Genomic DNA, 20515 nt, shown 5'->3' with positions numbered 1-20515 from the left:
TTACTAATGTAGATGTTGTAGAGCTGTGCCATTCCTACATCCCTTCTTCTGGTATTCCTGCCTGGTGTTTCCACAGTGATTCTTCGGTGCAAGGTCAGAAATGTTGATTTAAATAATCAGGTCCCTTTTGTGGATCTCGATTTTACTGTGAAATGAAGAACAGATATGGTTTTTAGGGAATCAGAAAGGATGATGAATTAGAAAGAAAATGGCATTGCTTTTATGCCTTCTTCATTAGACCATTCTCAATTTTAGAGAATGTAGAAATTTAGAGAATAATTCAGTCATCGCTAATAAATTCAAAAGAGGGTGGAGTTAAAAGATGTAGGCAGGGGGAGTTTCCTGCAGGTAAGATTTGTAAAAAAATTCAAATCAGGGGGAGTTCTGTTATTGTCATGTTAGTGTTTCATGACACAGGCGAGTTCTAATCTCTCCAATATCCCCATTGTGGTGACAGACACTAGGTCTGGCAAAGGAGCACAAGTACATATTAAAATGCTGCTACAATTGACAGTGCAAACATAGCCTAAGAGACTCGACCACTGGTCTGGAAAGCAATAGGTACAGTACCCCAAACAGTATTATGGAGAATGAAAAAAAAAGAAAGAATAAATAAATAAATAAATGCTCCTATGATGTGTAAAACCCCAAATACTCTGATGTGATTTAAGGCAGATAAATACTGGGAATGCATAAAACACTGAAATTATTTTTTGAATATTTCTCTTTCTGTCTCAGAATACTCAGCAGGCTGCTACATCTGTTTTTTTCAGGCTCTCTCACATCCCACATAAAAACTCACTACAAATTTATTTTCAATCCTTTCAGCTCTCACTTTCCTTTTTTTCTGGAACATATTTTTCCCCTACGAAGTGTTGTTTTGCTGAATTGAAATGTTCAGATAAATGCACTGATTTAAAAAAAAAAAGTATTTTCACAATGCTGAAATCAGGAGGATGTCATTTTTAGAAATGTTGGTTTATTACTAAAAACTTTTAAGAATACATGTAAAACAACAAAAAAAGTAATTTAAAGCTGCAAAGAACTTAACATTAAGTTGGATTTGGATTCTTTTTTTTTTTAAAAAAAAATTTAAGATACTATCACAATTTCATTTGCAGGAAATTTCAAAAAAAATGGAAAATCTTATCTCCTTGTCAGCTCTACTTATTCTCTGTTATTTTACAAACTTTGATCCAAACTAATAGGTAGGTATATCAGGTTGGGCTTTGTGAACTTACATGTTAACTTAAGGCATCTAAATAGGTCTTCTGAGGTCTTGCTAAGGAGCTTATATACAAAATTTGGATTCCTCCAGGACCAATAAAGCAACAGCTACACAGTTAAGTAACTGTGTTAGTCAATTTTTTTTCAGAAAGAGAAAGGAATTACTTGTGTTAATAAGTTCAGGTATGTCGATACCACACCATCACCTTTGTTATGAATTTGAATGCACACAATTAAAAAAGATAAGAATTATGATTACTTTTATAACTCTAAGTCAAATTCACATATAAATGCATTTTAATTTTAGAGCCATGTGAACTCTGCAAGATTTTGCTCAGGCCCATAATCTCAGCATGAAAAATAAATTCACCAAAGTTTTTGTGTCTCTTCCTTGCCTGCTTTATGGGCCAAATCTTTAAAACTACAGAAATTTCCACCAATTTCAAGCAGATCAGAATTTGCTCACTATAAACACATGCATATGTAATTTTTACCAGCACAGCCCCATTTGCATGCCACAGAACAAGAGTATTTCTTGTCCTCCCCTGGTATTCCTTCAAAAAGCAAATCTTCTGCACAAAATAAGAATGATTGCTAGGGATTCATTCCACTCTGAGACATATTTTATTGAATGATATACAGTTATTTTATGCAAAGGTTGAGCTGCCACACTTGAAGAACCTGAGCTTTGAGAGCCATCACCTATCCATATAGAAATCACTCACGCAAATATGTTGAATTTATCAATGTTAATTACATTAATGCATACCTTGGCAAGGAAACAAAATATATACATGAATATTGGTGAAAAATTCATAAAGCGTGCTCTTTTGTAAAGTAGGTCAGATAGTTATTGAGTTAAATCTAGTCCCAAGTACACAGAAATATACGTGGCTTTAAGCAAGACTTACACTGAAGTTAGTAGAATTACTCGGCATTCAGTCAGGTATTTAAGTATGAGGACCTTGCCCGTTTGGGATTAGAGCTGCAACTCAGAGAGGAAAAAAAATATGAACTGCCTTTTTTTTTATTCCAAGGATTAAAAAAAAAAAAAAAAGTCAATTTGAAACCTATGGTATTTTGATCCAGAATAAAACAGCACAGATCAAACAAGTTTTGTTTACATGCTTGTACTATGCTGCCTGAAGATGATATGGTTACATCAGCTTGCAGTGAACACATGCCGTAACAAGATAATCTGTGATTTCAGCGTTGACCTTAAAAGGAAATATTCGTGAGTTTGTGACAAAAGTCTAAGTCCGTCAACCCAGGTTTCTAAGTTTACACTTTCTGCCTGAACAGATGTTTGCCACCTATGTAGAGCACCTGGTAATCTACCACTTTACTTACCCTAGCCATTTTAATAAAGTTCTTAAGGACACTGCATTTGAACAACTGAGAGGTTGTTACAATGGTACTTCAGTTTGTTGGCAGATTTAAAAAATCCCTCAAAAAGCATAACTCTCTTAAGAATTAATATATCACTTCTGAGATATCCAGGTAAGCAGGCAATGACAACCATCACTGCCACACTGTACTGTAAATAGAGCATTGTATACAATAAAAATGGAAGTCCACACACACTCTCTCTCTACATCTCAAATCATCACATATCACCGCAGATTATTTTAGTACAACAAAGCAGAAATACATCCACAATTTAGGGGAAAGGGAACAGACAGCTGGCACTCTGAACAAATCAGGGGTTAAGAGAAAACAAGAATGAAGGGCAGGATCATACAAAATGAATATGAGCATTAGCATTCATATAGAGAGGGAAAAAGGCTCGACTCAGAAGGTCTTGGAAATATCCACATTTATCCATTTTGTCTGCTTTGAACTACAGAGGGCTTGCTCATTTCTGGGAAGCCACCTTGCATTCCAGAAGAACTGAAGTACATCTCCAAAATCCTGTTTTAAATTAGAAAAAAAAGTGCTAATCCTATCTTTGATCAACTGACTTTTTTTTCTTACACATAGGTAAAAGATAAAAATGGAAAAATCAAATATAGAACAAATCTCTGCTCTCCTGCTGCCATCCCTAGAATTTAGCATATTGCTATTTTGGATAAAGAAATAAAGTTGTAAAGCCAAATACGAATCACAATATAGACCCTAAGTTGTATTAATCCCCATACTTAATATGCAACAGGTTTACCCTGCGATGGTTCTTTCAACCAAGTAGCCATTTAAATTATCTTTTTAGAGGATGGACCTTTTCCTAAAATAATCCATGGAATGCAATGCAAAAAGCTTTCCGAGATGAATTTCAAAGGTGGTGTTTTTAAAATTCTTTTCCTAGCATTTTCAGGAAATATATCTACTTTGTCTTCACATAAGATAGAAGTCAAGATGTGTTTTCCTTCCGGCATCATAACCAGCATCTCTTGGTTCCATAAGAAACTAGAGCCCTTATTATAATGTGAATGCTCAAAATGGCTTGGCAGTGGGAACATACCCTGTGAAGAAGATGCTCCCCATCCAAGGTCAGTGTCGCAAAGAAGGAAGTGATGGGATTGTGTATGCATTTCCTCAGGTTATGTAAAAGAAAAAAGCAATTCATGTTGTATACTACATGATTCATTGTGTCTTGAGGATACCTTTGAAAGGAAGGAGATGAGGGAAAACTTTGTTTTGATCATTGGGGAATCTTAACATTAATAATGCATCATGGAGTACAGTCAGATGTGTACTTAGCAGTTTGAAAACCTCAGCTGCAGCCCAGCTTTGGATGTAAGCACATGAGTCCTAACAACATCGTGAACAAGGTGAGCAAATCTCTTGTTAGATATAGTCCGTAATAATACATACAGTTAGCTAAAGAAGTAAAATCCAGAAATATTAAAATAACCTCTGATTTCAAGAAGAATTTCACCTGTGGAAAACCATATGACAATATGGTCATAAGGCAGACTAGCAGAGCAGTTCCAACTCAACATTTTTTCACAGACAGAGAGTCAAAACAAGTCATCCAGCTGTCCTGCGTGATCCTTTGCTTCACCTACTAGCTGTAGCAGCATAGAGAAGTGACAAGTTTTACAAAGGAATTTGAATCTAAAGGGAGTCTGATTTCCACATAAACTGCAAGTGTAGCAGTTGATTTGGAAGCTGGAATATTCTATTCTGCTATGATTTTTATTGAAGTTTTGTTACAGGTCTTCCCACTGCTATTCCTACCTTTCTAAATCCTGAGTGTTTTCCTGGCTCCCAAATTCACAGACAATGCTTCAAAGACAATGCTTTAAAGCACAGTGAGGCCTTTTTTAAAGGTTCATAAGAAGAAATTAATTTCTCTGTACTTCCTACTGTTCTGTATTGAAGGGCATCATTATCTTGTAGTTTTATGTGCAGTGAGGTTTAAAAAATAATCATGATGATATGCAAGAGCAGTCTGGCATCTCCTGAAGATACTGTTTAAATAATGTCAGTAGAGGAGGAACCATAAGCAGCTGAAGAGCTTGTTCCAGCACAGACATTGAAATGCAATTCATGAAGGATGGAGTTCAGTTATTGAAGAGGAACCATTGGAGCAAGTAAATGATGACGTGGCATCAGAGCTGAAGCAGCTGCAGATGGGATAATCCAAGAGGACAATACATATGCTGAGGCAGGAGCAATTGTCAATAGGGACAGCTTGTCTGGTTATTTGGATGCCAATTCTATTGCATGTGTTTGCTTATGTGCTGTGTCAATGGAGACAGTCACTTGACAGTCAGGCAGCTTGTTTGGGAAGTTCAGTGTTACCTGTCTTAATCATTTGTTAGGAGAAAGATATAAGATGCTGCAGGCAATGTGAACTGAAAGAAAAAAAACTCAAACAACCAAGAAATAATGTCAAACTAATAATATTTTCAGATTTCTTTTGAAATTTGGGTTGCCAAATACCAGCCTTGTTAAAATAAATCAACTGCTATCTATGACCCCACCTTCTCCTCACAAAGGTATATTCATTAATACCTACACTTTTCAGATTCCCATTGAAGGAAAAAAATTGCCAAATAACATCCGTAAAAAAGCTGATAAATGGCAGACCTCCTTCTGAAAAAAAAGCCAAATATGATGGCAAAAGGAGGAACAAAGGGAACCCTATTGGTGCTTAACAGGGAGTGGATTACTTTTCTAAATAAAAGGCAGGCTAAAAATCTAAATGGAAAAGAATCCAGCTTAGCACTGGCATCACTTTTACCTCCCTCTATGGTCTTTCTCTTTCATACCTCACCCCCGATTTAGTTTCATAGTAGCTCATTTGCATATGGGTTTTTTTGATCCTTTTTATTTCTTTATCTTTCTTTGGACCCTTATCTCTTTTGTCTGCCTAATCTAAGTTACCTCACATAAGCTTAATGAATTGCCTCTGTGCCGTTCAAAAGTAATTTTATTGCCATATGCTTGTGAAGTGCAAAAGTTTGTCTTAATCCAGCTCCATTGTGAATGGTTTTGTTGACCCTGTTTTCTTGCAGAGCAGGAGCCAAAGATTGGCTTTCCAGAACAATCTTAAGAGCAAGGACACATATGTGATGAGCATCTGTATTTCTTGCTCTGCATGTGTTGCAGTATTCATACTCTGTAGGAGCAGTGGAGCAGGAATATTATTCACCTCATCTAAGAAATCTTATCTTTGTGGACTTGAAGGCTAGAATTGTTGACAAAAAATATTAATAAGTTCCAAAAATTAAACCTCTACAATTAAAACATACATAGCAGGAAGACAACGGAGATGATGCTATTCCTCATTTTTACAGATGTACAAAATTGGTAAGAAATCCAATCAAGGCGTGAATAGCAAAAGGTGGGGAACAATCAACAGGGACACAACAGGAGACTTTCTTCTTGCAAAGAAAGCAATAAAGAGGAAAAAAAATGAGAAAAAACCAATTGGCTATAAGCTTCCTTCTGACCACTCAGAAAGACTAACTATACTGCAAATCTGGAAATTTCTTTCTTGGAATCACCAAGGGTACTGATTAGGATGAAGGAAAATGTTTTATAAAGTTGATTTGGGGATTTAGATTAAAAAAAAAAAAAAAATCCTCCAGTTGCTCAAAAAACATATCAGAGGACTTCATTTCACTTTTCCTGAAAAGATAAGGCAGGCATTATTAATTGAGATGGAGTATGAAATATACAATATTAGATCAAGACAAACTTTTTAAAAGAACTTCTCCACAGATGCCAATTAGGAGTCATTATGGAAGCTGAATGACAACCTTTACTACAGCATTCAGAAACAGGAACAAAATTATGTAAACTGTTGCACCTTTAGCTTGGCAATACTGCAGTAATTCAGAGTTACATATTTTGTTTGTCTAGTACAAGCTGTTTCTCTGTAACTAGTCAAAGAGCAAACAAATAACTGCACACTGTATGTCACTCATTTAATTTGTTATGATTGTAGAATACCTTATCAGGAAAGTGAATACATAAGCAATGAAAACATTAGCTATCATTGAGGGATTTAAAATACACAGCTTGTAAAAGTGCTCCATCTGATTGTTTAGAGGCAAATGTGAACAAGTAAGGTAAAGACGCTGCAGAGACTGTGAAAAAAAGTAAACTAGTGAGAGGGAAAGGAGCAAAAAAGGAAAGATTGACAAGACATATAAATGGCTAATGAAAAAAAAAAAAGACATTTATGATATTATTTGTACAGGTGTTTACAGTTATACCAAGGCATTCTTCTTCGGTAGAATGAAGAACTGGGATTGGTAGGATCACGTACTGGCAGTAAGCAGCAGTAATTCAAAGAATAAAGTAATTTTGTCATTCTGTAGGCACAACGTTAAATGTTACTCTGTGCACTCTGTTTTACACAACCTCTAAAAACCACGCAAGGAGGAGCTATGAGAGCTGAGAGAAAAAACAAAACAAAAAAAACCCACAAAAAACCCACCCCCAAAACAACAAAACCAAATAAAAAACCAAAACAAACCAAACAAAATTCCAGTTGGCATACTAGACTAGGAATGTAACAGCTCTTTTAGGGAAAGGACCATTTAATATTGTAGTCAAACAAATCACTCCCCTGTATAATTAAGGCAGCGTTCATGATTACTTTACACAACTATGAGCAAGAATTAAAAATAAACAAATGAAGTTTCTGATTTAAAATTGTATTTTGTCCCCAGCTGGGAAGAATTTAGGAAGGAGAACAATAGACAAGTTGCAGAACACTTAAAATGTCCAAAACATATAGACAGTTCAAAAGAGGGTTAGGCTATTACAGGAGAATATTTTTTCCCTACAGGACAATAGATATGAAGAGCACTTCACAGAATGATGAAGTCCTCACTATACAGTACTCACGGTTCAGATCCTGCAGTCCTTTTTCATAGGAATAATCCCATTGGATTCAATCATTAGTGATCATTCATGCAAAACCCTAGGGTTGGTGGTCGCCCTTTTCTTGGCTTTGGAAGAAGGTTTTCCCACAGCTCAGCCTCAGAATTGCACATCGAATTGAGAATTACACTATTTGCACAAGAAAAGGTACGAAGTTCAACCTCCAAATGATCCCTTAGCACTTTCAATGGGTCTGAAAAAGAACACAACACAAGAGTAAGCTATCTGTACCCCTTAGAGATACCTCTCACAAGGCGAAGTACTTGTTTTAAGTCTACAGATAGTTGACTTGCATAAATAGAGCAAAATATATAACATCTAAGTAGCATATTCAACAATGACAAAAACATTAAGATCCCATTTCACAGCAGAAACAACTGCAACCTTTGATGTTACTGCTTTGCTAATATCTTAGCTCCAGGAAAGTAACTAGTTAATCAAGGGGGAGTCATCCCCTCTTAATTTACGGGTGAAATTTATTTAATGATAAAATATTTCAGGGTCTGGTTCATCTGCTGCATTAACAAACACTTTTTGTTTCTTTTAACCTACAGTTTAAGTACTAAACTGGAATCTACTGCTTAGTCCAATAAAACTCCAACTTGCTCAGATTACGTAATTTATTCAGTTGCCTTTCCTACTCCAGCTAGAACATCTCTGTCAATTAGGATATACCTACCAATCTTCTAACTTCTGGGAATTATAGCAAATGGACTTTTCGGGAAAAAATGAAATACAATTATTTCTTGGACCAATACCCATTTCTCAAGCAAGGTCCCAAGCACAAGGTAACAGCATTGTCTTCATTCTTATTCATTCACCCACTTGTACTCTTGCTCTAAGTCACTGGTTCACTGAAAGGTTAAGTAGTCCACGAAAAGTGAAATAGCTACAGCAGGAAGAAACAAGAGCATCCCTGACCCAGGTCAGCTTATTGTTACTTTGGGAGATGTAAATTGAACTCTCTTCAGGCAGGGAAAGGAATTGAGCCCTGTTTCCCAAATCCTGTGTTGGCCCTTCAAAGCACAGGTAAAACAAGCAGCACAGGTCAAGTCCAGATTTTGGGAAGTGGGAAAGGAGAAGGAGGGATGCTTTGCTATGTTCCCAACAGATCCCATCTGTGCAGTATGGCATGCTTACACAACCCTTCCTCTTGGATCACGGCTACTGAGCCTTTTCTCTGAAATAAAAAGACATGACCTCTTGCTTCATTTTTGAATGAGTTACCTTAGAGCCTGGGTTTTGGTTCAAAGTTTAGCCAGAAGAGTATTTCCTCTCTCACCACTGCATAAGAGGTCTGTGATAATCTTGAAAATCATAAGCTGGTTTCTTAAAAAAAAAACCAAACACATTTTAGGGGATTTTTTAGGCATTTTAGGGGGCTGTTAATCCCAGAGCTCTAAATTTTGCTAGAGGATAAGCAGCTTTAAAGTCAGGGTCTGTGTCTAAATTATATTTTAGGTTCGAGTTTAACTTTAGATCACCTGACATCTACAACTGATAGGCTGCACAGAGGTCAGCAGGTAGAGGCTTTGGCTGAGTTTGGGACCGCAGCAGGAAATGAAGCCGAGCTCTTGTCAGCTCCCAGTGCACATGTCAAAGAGCATGTCTTCTTGTAGTGTGGACACTTTGAGCACATGCGCTGTCAGCCCAAGTCTGCTGCTGTATATCAGTCCGTGCTTTATAGCGACACGTGGTTGATGCCAGCAGACAAGTTGTTACAGGCTTTTTCTTCAAGTGATTTGAAGTGCCAGCATGGTCAATAGGAAAAGCAGGAGGCTTGAATTCAAGCTGTTCTGAAAATCCTCTGGGTTTACTGCATTCAAGCACTGGCTACTAAGAAGGCTATGCAATGCCGTTGCATGATCACAGAGCACATATGCTTTAGCAAATGCTCAGGTGGTTAGATGCCAGGCTATCTAAATTCCCTTGTGGTCTTGTGCCCAACAGAGAAACTCTCAGTGAACAAGCAAGATGAGTAAAAGCCCACTTGATGAAAGAAGTAATTCATGTTCATGTGAGACATGGTTAACTATTTCTTAGTAATGGAAAACAGAGAGGCCATAATTCTTACTATTAGCCTAACCTGTTGACCAGTTTGGGCACGATGCTATGGGAAATGTTACTGTATCAACTTTGCCCCTAAGTATCATGTTCCAGAAGTTGGAAGATACAGCAATTTCTAATTTTTTTTCCATGACATGATGCAAGTTTTCTTCCTTGATGGTGCAAATTAGACATGTAGAGAAGGAAATCACATAATTTTAAGTAAAAAGAAAAGCATTTCTGAAGGCCGTTCCTGTGGCTTAGCATATAGAATTGAACAAGGTATGGCATTTGTATTTCAAATGTTCTGTAACACCTTAGGAAATAGCTGTTTGCTAGCTTAAAACATAGCTATGATGACCCAAAAGCTGCTGTGCTTACCCAGTCAGAACTAGATGATCCAGCCTCAGCAGACTACCTAGAAAAACTTCGCTGTAACTTTGATATTGGGATAGAGATCAATTACCCTATTTAACAAAGAACACACAAAATTCTTTGGCATTACATCACAATGATAAAATATTTTATTTTTCTCCCATCTTTTGTTACTGCCTTTTAAATAATTTCTTTCTTTGCTTTAGTAGGTCTCTTCCTTTTGAATTATTACACTATTTTCTTAAAGTATCCCAGACACTTGTGACTGGGCCTGTAGAACAGAACAGTAAGTCCTTGACTGGAATTTAAAATCATACTGGTATTTAGATGGAGTTCTCTTTAATGTTCTACTTGAGCTTTCAATTTAATCTCATTCTAGCTCCTAAATTTAATTTTAAATTACAATGATCTTTCATAATGATAAGCTGGGGGAATCCATCCTTCTCTACATGTAGTAGCTTTTATCATCAGTTAGAGCTAAGCAGTAAAAAGTTTTCCTTAGATGAAGCTGAACACAGTTTTGAAGCATAAAACCTGAACCAAAAATAACAATATGCCAATGAATTTGATGATAACATATAGTCCTAACAGGCAAAAAAAAAAAAAAAAAAAAAAAAGAAAAAAAAGCCAACACATTTCAACTAACAGAAAAAGAAAGATAGAAAGATAGTAAACTAACTCCAAGTACAAAACCTCTATTTACTTTGAGAAACTCTTTTTAAACAAAGAATATATTTGCCTAATTCAAAACATATGCAAATTTACAGTTATTTACCAAATGGTAGAATCTTTTCTTTTTAGAAACATCTCTTGTTTATGTCATGATATCAGGAATAGTTTGCAAAAATTTGTATGACGGTTCATCACAGCTGCTCAGTTCAAAATAGAAATCTAACACATGTCCACCTGAAACATTTCTTCCCCTGTCCTTCTCCTGCCATAATTCACAGAGCATGGTACTTGTACATAGCAATCATTAAAAACTTATATGGAAAGAATATAATTTTTATCTCCCAAATACCATTATTTAGCAACCCTTTTATTTTGTTTCATCCCATTTCATAACACAGCATTTGAATTCCATTTTACACTTTTACAGTGTTTGGTTTTCCCTTTGCATTAGAGCAATCTGAAGTTCAACTTCAAGGGAACAGATCATGACAAATGTCTATTTTTTACATGACTGTAACATTGAAGGACAACAATATTTCACAGCAAACATAAAACAATGCACAATTTCCTTTCCTTTTTTTCCTCTTAAAATGATAATATTTCTTAGGTTATTTATTTTTAAAGGAAGAGCTTTGATGCAATTATTATTTTGTTAGATGGTGATAGGGAGCAACAAATTTGAACCACCCAAACAACTTTAAACTGATAGTGCTGCACTAAAGAGAACTCAGAAAAAAAAAAAAATATAGTCCACAAGAAAATCTGCCTAAGATAGATGAGATTTCAGAGCCCAACATTAATCAGCCAGAAGGAAGCATCTCTGTGTATGGGCTTTATTCTGGTGTGCTGAACTCACTGGGAGTGCCTAGGTGAGAAATTTACTTGCTTGCAGAAGTACTTGTTTCAAGTTGTATGAACACAGTATCCCCTGCAATCCTACCTCTCAGTCTAATATCTAGTAAACTCTTACCTTATGAGGTTGCACCTTTTGTTTTCATTCACTATCTTCAAGCTCATAACATGACACTGCTGGAGGGAAGTGTCACGGATGTCAGGTGGCAGACCAGGAGTTACATAGTAGTTTGGATACAAGAAGGTCACTAGAATTAATTGATATATGAAATTGGATTTGTGCATTTGATGTTTACCTTTGCAGTATATGAGCTCCCAGATTAATCATCTTCTTGAATGATTACTGCTGAAGGAATACTTAAAATTTTTACAAATATTTGTTATTTACTTCATTTGGAAATATTCACTCCAGTAACCCTGTTTTCTGGGATGCTTAGAGGGGAAAATGACATTTGGGGTGCAAAAATAACCAAAGTGACTTCAGTTAAAACTTTGGTGAGTGATTGTAGAACACTTTTATTAGCATTCGTTCAACTAGAAAGGGAATTCTAATTTCCATGCAAAAGTCTTTCAGATGAAATAACAAATGAAAGTCAATACTAAAAAAGATGATGCATACTTTTTTAATTAAAAGAGCATTGTGTAATCACAGCTGAATTCCTTCTTTTGGTCAAAGGAAGGTTTCAATTGTTTAATATCAGCATAATTCTACATTTGTGTGATTACTATTTCAAAATTATTATCGTCTATGTGAGAAAAATAGCTGGCTATTATTATCATTAACAGCTTTGTATGTAAATGTTGTTTTAGAAAAATGAAAGTGTCAAATCAAATTTATCACACGTTTTCACTTATATATATCTATTAAAAAAAAAGAAATTAAGATTTCCCCTTATAAAGTATTACTGTACTACAAAATATTTGTCAGAAAATTAGACTATCTGCAACTACAGTTTCATTTACCACACAAAAGGACCACACAATTTCATGAACCCATCAATTCCCAATTTTTTTTCAACAAAACAAACACCTTTCTGGATATCTTACATCGATCAAAAAGAATTTACACAGCAAACAGAAAGGCTTTTTTTTTTTTTTTTTTTTTTTTTTTTTTTTTTTTTTTAACTGACCAACAGGTTGAATTTTACCTTTCATTTACTCCTGGGTGACATATGCTAAATACCCAGCACTGAATACTCACAACTAAATGTTGAGCAATATGTAGTGTAAAAACCAATATGACAAAATGTTGAAATGTTGACAGAGCTGTAAGTAAAACAAAACCACTTTCAAAATACCAAACGAAGTTTATTAGTGATATCTTAGATGTTATGTTGTATAAAGGTACATTGCATATGCGTTTTTGACTTAGAGCACAACATGTTTACCAATACAATATTTATTTAAAAGAACATCATTTAGCCCTTAGAGATCTCTATTTTATTCCAGAAAAATCCACCTTTCTAAAAATATACTTTTATTTCTTATGTCTCTCTGTGTGCAATGTCTGCTTACCCCCTTTCTGTTACACAACTATGGAAAAGCAAAGCTGTAAGCTTTTCTTTATGAGGGCGAAGGGACTGAAAGAAGAAAACAAAGTGTATCATGAAAGCTTGAATGCAAGTAGTTCACTAGAAACAACTGGTAAATAGATCTTTATATTTGGCTTAGGAGTCACAGGATATGTTTATTCTCTGGTTGTTGCAGGGAAGAGATCCACACAAAAAGCTATTGCAAAAAACTGAAATGAGATGGTTAGCAACACTAGAAATAAGAGCATTATTCAATATCTAGACTGAAGTGCAGCTGCACAGCTAGTGTCATATTATAACTGCTTTAGGACCCTTGCACATTTAGTGTCTATACTTTAGCTTGCCAAGCCATGTCACTGTCTAGAGGCTGTCAATTCAATTATAAATCTATGTTAAACTTTCATCTATGGATTTTGACCAAAGTGCTTCCTCATGTCTCTTCAGCCCTTCCTGCAGGATAGTGGGGATTTACTTACAGGCTTTGAGCACAGAAGTCCACTGGCTATAATCCCAGATTCCCATTTTTTTTATCCAAACCTTCAGTACCTTCTCTTACATCTTGTACCCTTTACTGTTTATAAATAGAGACAAGACTGGAAAAGCAAACATTGTATCAAAAGCCCAGTTCTGAGAAAGGTCCTGCTTTGTAAACGAGAACCTCCCTCCCCAGTGACGTGAATGTTAATGCGTGATGAGGAAGTCCTAAGCTCGTGGCTCAGGGTTAACTTAAGGCCGGCCTCAGTTTGACCCTAATATCAGTATAGAATTCCTCTATGAATATGATGTAGGAAAACTAAGAAGAGCAGCTGCTTAGGAAATATTTGAATGGCCTGATTCCATTCTTCTCACCAATACTGACATCAATTTCTTGATCCATAAAGCTAGTCAAATTATTTCCAAATACACATCACTAACTGAACACCCTATTAAGAATATAAATATAATAAAGAATTATTTATATTTTTTCCCTGAACAATCCTTGACAAGTCACCTTTCTTTCTCACCTGCTAAAAAGCTTCCGGCAGCTCAGTGTCTTAAAGACTACTGTTTTCCCAAGTTATTTCTCTTGTACTTGTAAGGGTTGTCAGAGGAAGATTTTGAGCCTTGCTATCCCATTAAACATAATTAGTCAATTCCAAGTAGCAGCAGCTATAGGTTATCCATTTTTCAACCCCTTGCATGCCTGGCATTGTATGAGATTCACCCATAACATTCAGAATGACATTTTCTATGTCATTATGTTTTACTCACACTTATACTACCTTAGAAGTGTTATGGAATACAAGTCTATGAAAATGTGATTAAAAAAGCAATGGTTTGGAAAGGTTTGGGAAAAAAAGAAAAAAAGCTACCCTAAAACCCAAAGCTTCCTCCTCAAAGAGTTTGAAGCCTATGTTCAAGTTTGCATTCTGCTACAGCAGATATTTATTTTATCCTATTGCAATTTCATGTGAAATGCACAAGTAGTCCTTAGAACCAGAACCCTAAGAGCTACCTCCTACCTCAGGTGATTGTGAAACTAGACTGTTGTCCCCCACGAACTGTTTCATGGGCAAACTAATGCTGAAGTACATGGTAGGAAGTGGGATGACACGAAGGCTATTACTGGAGGACATCTTCCTTCCAGGGTAGGCATTAACTTGATTTGGAAACTCTCCCGACATGAGAGAGTTTAAGTTTGAATTCCCTCAAGAAGAGGGAAAGCTTGTCCTCTGACATCCAGCTCTGATTTCTAGGCAGGTATATAAACAGAGTAAAGGAAAACAGCAAGTCTGCTAATTCTGACCCCATGTTAGGTGCATAGACTGATTTTTCAGAGGCTGTTTGACAGCATCTTTTGAGCTTTAAGCTTATTCATGAATTTTGAGCAATATGCAAGTCTGGCATGGAGCTGTTTTAACCGTATCAGGTCACTTAGAAAAGCAGCTCAGGAACTTGGAGTTTTCACTGTGTGACAGCTAAGAAAGAACTTGCAGGATTACATATGGATATACACATACAGAACATATATTTATATAAAATAAAAAACCCCAAAGGCTTTATTTAATATGAGCTTCAGTCCTTCTATGTCCAGTTACAGGTCTGTGAAAAGGATACAGCAGCTTGTTTATTCAAGTTGCAAGTACACATACATTGAGGTATGGTATACTACATGTAACTATTCTTCCAGGAGCTGATTGCAAGCAACATGGGTTAGTTTCAAATTCTAGGTGTCACTAACAAAGACTGAAAAAAAAAATTATAGATGCTCAATGAGTTAAAATTCCTCCTTAAATAGTGAATCCAAATGGCTTACAAAACAGCACAGCATCAAAGGGAGAAAAAGAAGGGGGAAAAGGAGAATGAGGAACAAAATATGCAGTGGTGCTTATACTTCAGAAAAGATTTTCTTTTTTGAGCTGTGCATGATGAAGTCCTAGCTGGCAACTGCTTAATCGGCCAGCTGCTTCCCACTTCCTTGAGCCCTAGTGATGAAGGCAGCTTCGTCCCCACTTCTATTGCCACATCACTGAGTGAGGTGCCCACCACCTACCTTTCATAGCTCTTCTGCCTAGCTGTTCCCAATTCATCCACTGTCCAGCTGACCGTAATACTTTGGTAACAGCTTCTCTTCCTCAGTTATTTCTGATTTTATAAGAAACACACATGACATTAAAAAAAAGTTTTTACCGCTCAAAAAAAATTTCTTTAACCAGACTGTTTTATTTCAGCCTGTGACGTGTGTACTCCCAACATGCAATTCATTGGTGACTAGCAAACCCAGAAATTATTAGCAAACCTAGAAAAGTTAGCTGACACAAAGTAATGTAATTTTGATATGCCTCCTGTATTTTGTGGCACAGAAATTTTTATAATTATAAAAAGAAACATCCCAAAGCATGATAAAAATATGCAAGCATACGTATTTCAAGATTGCTTGCTGGTCTCCTCTGTCCATCATCCCTCCTTTTCCATCAAATATCAGCAGAATTCATCTCCCTTTTAGGCATTCTACCACTCCCTAGGAGATGTTACTTAACTCCAAAGTATCAGTCACTGGACTCGTATCTGATAAATAAAGACTCCATGGGCTTCACAGAGCTCTCCAAAAAGAAACAGGCCCTTCCATGTAGAAAAGATATAGGATTAGTACTCTGTAAACTATTTTAAAGATGTTGTTGGCAACTGATGAAGTCTTCCTAATTTCATGTTAGAAATTTTACCAAGATTAAACCTGAAACAAATTTTTATGTTAGTAGACAACTGTTCTTGATCAAATTATAAAGAAATAGAAATTCCAATAACAAGATTACATGCTTTTTGCCTTCTACCAGTTTTTTTTTTGTTGCATTTCAACAGATATGTAGCTCTGCATTTTTCAGCCTGATCTGAAAAATCCAGAATGAGATATTTTCCACAACTGAATGAAAAGCAAATGAGATTCCAGATTGAATGTTTTGCCCAAATCAGTGAAAACCACACCAACCATTTCATCTTCCAGGTTCACTTAGTTTGTGTCTTTAGCAATCCTTAAAATAATGGATATTGGGTAGCACATTGGATGTGATCCTTATAATGGAAGAACAGGGATAGAAAATAGCTCTCTATTTAACAATGCATTAAATTGCTTGCAGTCAAGTTCCTTGATCTTTTAGGCACAGGACTACAATTTTAAAAAATTAAATTAGTTAATTAATACATTGGTAGTTTAAATTATGCCCTTCCACAAAGCAGTTGAGACCTCATGGAAGGCAGGTGAGTATTCTTTGTACTCATGGTTTTGAAGATAAACATCTTAATTTCTGGAACAAAGAGGGTAAAAGCTTATATCTAAGCACTGAGATCAACACTTTGAGAAAAACTGAGAACTGACTCATGTGGGCCAAGCCTGCTGCAGGAAGAAGTGGCAGGGAACATATCAGTAGTATTGACATGTTTTATTTGGAGTGGCAATGAAAGAACAACATTATTATTTTAGCTCTTAGGCAGTGGAAATCAAGTACTGTGCTGAGATGAAACTATCAAAACTTGCATCACCTCTTGGTAGCTGATCTGAGTTCTACTCTCATAAAAAACAATAGGTGGGGGAGATGGTAGTGTCAGGGTGCACAAGCTGCTGCACGCAAGTGCTACGACTTCCCCACTGCAGGTAGCAGGAGGACCTGGACAGAAGGGTGGCATTTTAATATCAAACACAACAGCTGTGGCTTTCCAGGTCACCAGGACACAGTATAGTCCCTGTTGACTACCAGGTGACGTGAGGGCTGCTTTTACTTCCCCACTTGCATTTTCTCTGCTGCATCAACTGACAAGATGGAAGAGGTAGGCTCTCAGTTTTTTTGGACCTCTTTGCATAGCCCTCCCTCACGAGTTGTACATGACAACAATAGAAACACTGTTTGCTCTGTGTGAGATGTGGCATGTCTGGTCTTTACAGTGCATGCAACAAGAAACACATAGTCCAACAAAAGTAACAGATGTAAGATCTTTGTCTTCTTATTTGCTGTCCTAAAGAAAGCTTGGTTTTCATTTGCTAAGTTGACTCCAAATTAAAGCTATTTTATTAAAGTTTCTCACCCCTCAAGTGAAATTTCCTTTCTGCTTCACAGAGAACACGGAATGAGAAGGGATCTCCTGCATCATTGTACCAGGCTTCTAAAAACCCCAAAGTCAGAATATAGAGTACCTTAATATAGATGGAGAAGACAGACCTAAAGGAAAGATGCAAATACACAGAAATATCCAGTAACTAAAAAGTATTGGAGGGAGATCTGACATAGTATTCAGCCACAAAACGCTTGAATATTTAGGCAGAGAGATTCTAGGATACCAAAGAAGCCATCTCTGTTTTAGCAGATAGGAATAAAGGTTACACCAGCAAAATAAAGGAATACAGGTGCTGTTCAACCTTAGGACCCAGAAGGACATTGGAAAGATGAATATGGCACAAAAGAAAAGGGTAACTGTTAGTTTTCCTGTATAGCAATTTTAAATTATTATTGGTATTATCGAGGCTTTTCTGTATTAATTCAGGCTATTATATATAATAATGTATCACTGTAACTAATGATTTGGACTATTAAACTGTTAAAATATTAATTGGACAAAAAATAAATTATTGGCTTCACATATATGGTGTGTTCTTTTTTCCCTAACAGTATTTTCAATGCCACACATTAACTGGCAACATATAGCAACATCTGTCTCAGTGCAAGGAAACTCCCTCATATACTTTTCTGCTTTCTTGGATGACATTTGAAAAAAACTCCTTTCTGCTCTGATTCAACAGTCACCAGTACTCAAGGTAGTTAGTATAATGTTACCTTAACTGCTGCTACTATTGCAACTGCATGACACTGGTCAGGATGACAAAGGAAATGGATACATTTTTTGCTGACTCTAAGTCTTTACTTTATATGTCAAGGTTTATTTTGGGGGAGGAGGAGTGTTTGTTTTTATTTTTAGAAATTTTAAAAAGAAGAGAGGTACAAAGAGGGAAAATAGTTACCTGAATTTTGCTGAAACAAACTTGGATTTCTCAGTCAAAGTTGGTGTTTCATTCACCTTCTATCTGAAACCAATGCATTCACTCAGCTTGCTGCTCCTCAGTACCATTATACAGCATGTACAAGAACCACAGCATAGGATTTGATTGTTTTCTTTTACTTGTGGACTGACTGCATACCAAAACTACACATACACAAAACCCCTTACAACAGAATTGCTTTAAATTTTAATAAGACACAGTGAATAGACTGAATAAATTATTGAATGCATATAGCCACCCAGGAGGCAGTGCACATTGTTAGGAAGGCAAGAGAGGAAGGTAGAGAAAAGAGAGAAGTGTTTACTATTAATAAAAGTATGGTAGCAATGCCAGTTATGACAGGCAGAGCCATGGCCACATTTTCATCTCTGACCTAAGAAATAGAATGATATAACAAAGACAAACTATTAAGTGCACTCTAGAAGCTCTTCAGTCTGCAGAAAAAAACAACTTTCCCAGTGGAAAAACTGATGGAGACATTGCCTGTATATTGTCTATATATAGACACACATACAATTTTATGTTTCACTATACAGGAAATATTTGTTCTCATTTTCCAAAGTGCCAAGTTACATGGCACTTTTAGAATTAATACAAAAATGTCTTTCTGCCTATGCAGTACAGGGCCAACGATGTGAAGAACACCACCAAAGAATTAGTCACTGACCTTGTAATGTCTTTATTTGGACAGGGTAGTTAGCAATATTGCTTCTAGCAAACAGTTCATCAAGCTTTACTTGCAAATGGAAGAAGGGGTGATGACATGTTTTTATATAAATGCCTATAAAAAGTACTCATTAGAAACAGTTTACTTAAATGCCTTACAACAGAGGCTGTGGAGCACTACAGGAGGTATTACAGAAAAAGCACTGCATCCGTACTTGGCAATTCAGAGTACTGACAAAGTGGCAACAGCAGGAATACCTAATTTATGTCATTTTCCTTAACCAAATTGTTTCCCTCAACACTACTCTATGTCAAGTACTTCACAGCTCTTTAAAGAAAGGGTTGATAAAAGAAAATTACAAGTAAGTTTGTTCTTCAAGGCAATGTTCCAAAAAAGCGTACACAAAAAAAGATACAAATATGCAAGATCCCTTCAAGACCCTGTTTTTTTATGATCTTTAACTGAAGAGCACTGGGAGGTTAGAACTTCATATTTCATGAAAAACTAATTGAAATGAAAATAAAAATATGAAGATTTCAAGGAAGTTCAGGATCCTAAGGGGAATGGATACTCCAAGTCTTTGATTAGTGCATTGTCAACAATCACTGTGCTGTAACTCTATTCCCTTAAGATTCGTCATTTTTCTTTAACACGAGCAAGATACCTACCAGTTCCAATATATCCAGGTAGCTACTCTTGTATGTAGTGTAGTACTGGCACTTCAGTTGGGAAGCTGGGAGCACCTGGAATACCTGGAGTAGTTCCCTAGAAAAATTTAAATTCAAGATTCTTAATGCTGTAGGAGACCAATAGATGGCTTAGTCTGACTCAGTGAAACATTAATTTACTCTCTACAGGAGCCCCCAAAACAAGCTAGCGAAAACACTTCAAGGTAAGTAAATACTGGAGAATGTGTGCTGGAAGTGAATTTTGAGCTCACAACATTCGAGGGTTCACTTGAGAAGCAACATTCTGTTTTGAAGAGAAGTTGATCACAAGTGGAAATTTTGTTTGCAATGAAAACTAGTATTCAGATTTTTTTTTTTTAAATAGATATATTTAATACTCTTGGGAAACTACCTGTATTGTTAGTAAGCCACCTGGAAGCCAAGAACTTGCCAGTAAAATTCCTTATAAAATGATTTTGCAAAATGTTTAAAATTGAGACAGTTTTCTGCTGTTCATAGATAACTCGTTAAGAGTAAAAGAAAATAAACTGGTTAAATGAATTATTCATCCCAACTGTTTACACAGTTCTAGACTAACAGTGAAGCTGCT

The 20515-nt window shown here is 36.2% G+C and overlaps 1 long non-coding RNA gene across 1 annotated transcript; it reads right to left on the bottom strand.

Annotated features, from left to right (window-relative positions):
- Positions 1 to 77: 77 nt before the first annotated feature.
- On the bottom strand, positions 78 to 18632 carry LOC121233445. The gene is made up of 3 exons (XR_005932882.1): positions 18532 to 18632; positions 2139 to 2212; positions 78 to 145 (listed from the first exon to the last, which is right to left on the bottom strand). It is a non-coding gene; the product is annotated as an uncharacterized LOC121233445 (long non-coding RNA).
- Positions 18633 to 20515: the final 1883 nt, after the last annotated feature.

This window comes from Aquila chrysaetos, chromosome 7 (assembly GCF_900496995.4).
Source record: "Aquila chrysaetos chrysaetos chromosome 7, bAquChr1.4, whole genome shotgun sequence".
Classification (NCBI taxonomy): domain Eukaryota; kingdom Metazoa; phylum Chordata; class Aves; order Accipitriformes; family Accipitridae; genus Aquila; species Aquila chrysaetos.
This window is presented reverse-complemented; position numbering and strand designations above follow the sequence as displayed.